An 803-nucleotide genomic window follows, 5' to 3' on the forward strand; every position below is an offset into this window, starting at 1 on the left:
GGCATCAGCTGGGCAGGAACGAGAGGGAAGTACCCAGGAAAGTCAAAGGAACTCTCAGGGTGAACCTGAGTGACATGAAGAAACCGGCCTTGGGGGAGAGCTGGAGGGAGTGTGTTTCAGCCCAGAGGGACAGGGGGAGCAAAGTCACCGAGCGGGAAACGATCTCAGCCTGCTCAGGGGACAGAAGAGAGGCCGGCAAGGCTGAACAAGCAGGAATCATAACAGACACGTCCCACAGAGGGGTGGGCATGGCCTTGGAGGCCAAGGGAGAGGCCCCGAACGTAAACACAGGTGCAACAGGACGCCATGGAAGGGCTTTGAGAAGGATGCGGTGGCGAGACCTGACTCAGCATGGTTACAGACTGCTCCGGTCACACCTGGAAACCAGGCTTCAGAAGACAAGAGTGAAAACAGGGAGACCAGGATGTCGGGCTGACCTGAGTCCTCCCAAAATTCACGTGTCGAAGTCCTAACCCCCAGGACCTCACAGTGTGACTATATTTGGAAATAGGGTCTTCACTAAAATTAAGTTAAAATCAGGGCATTAGGATGGGCACTAACCCAATCTGGCTGGTGTCCTTATTAGGAGAGTAGGACACAGACACAGAAGAAAGGCGTGAGAACGAGGGAGAAGACGAGACAGGGAGGAAGGCCTGGGACGCAGGGAACCCTGCTGACCCCTTGACTTCAGACTTCTTGCCTCCCAAATGATAAGAAAATAAATACCTGTTGTGTAAGCAGCCCAGTCTGTGACCCTCGGTTATGGTGTCCTCGGCAAACTAATATATCCAATGGTCCAGAGA

This window comes from Saccopteryx leptura, chromosome 6 (genome assembly GCF_036850995.1).
Source record: "Saccopteryx leptura isolate mSacLep1 chromosome 6, mSacLep1_pri_phased_curated, whole genome shotgun sequence".
Classification (NCBI taxonomy): Eukaryota; Metazoa; Chordata; class Mammalia; order Chiroptera; family Emballonuridae; genus Saccopteryx; species Saccopteryx leptura.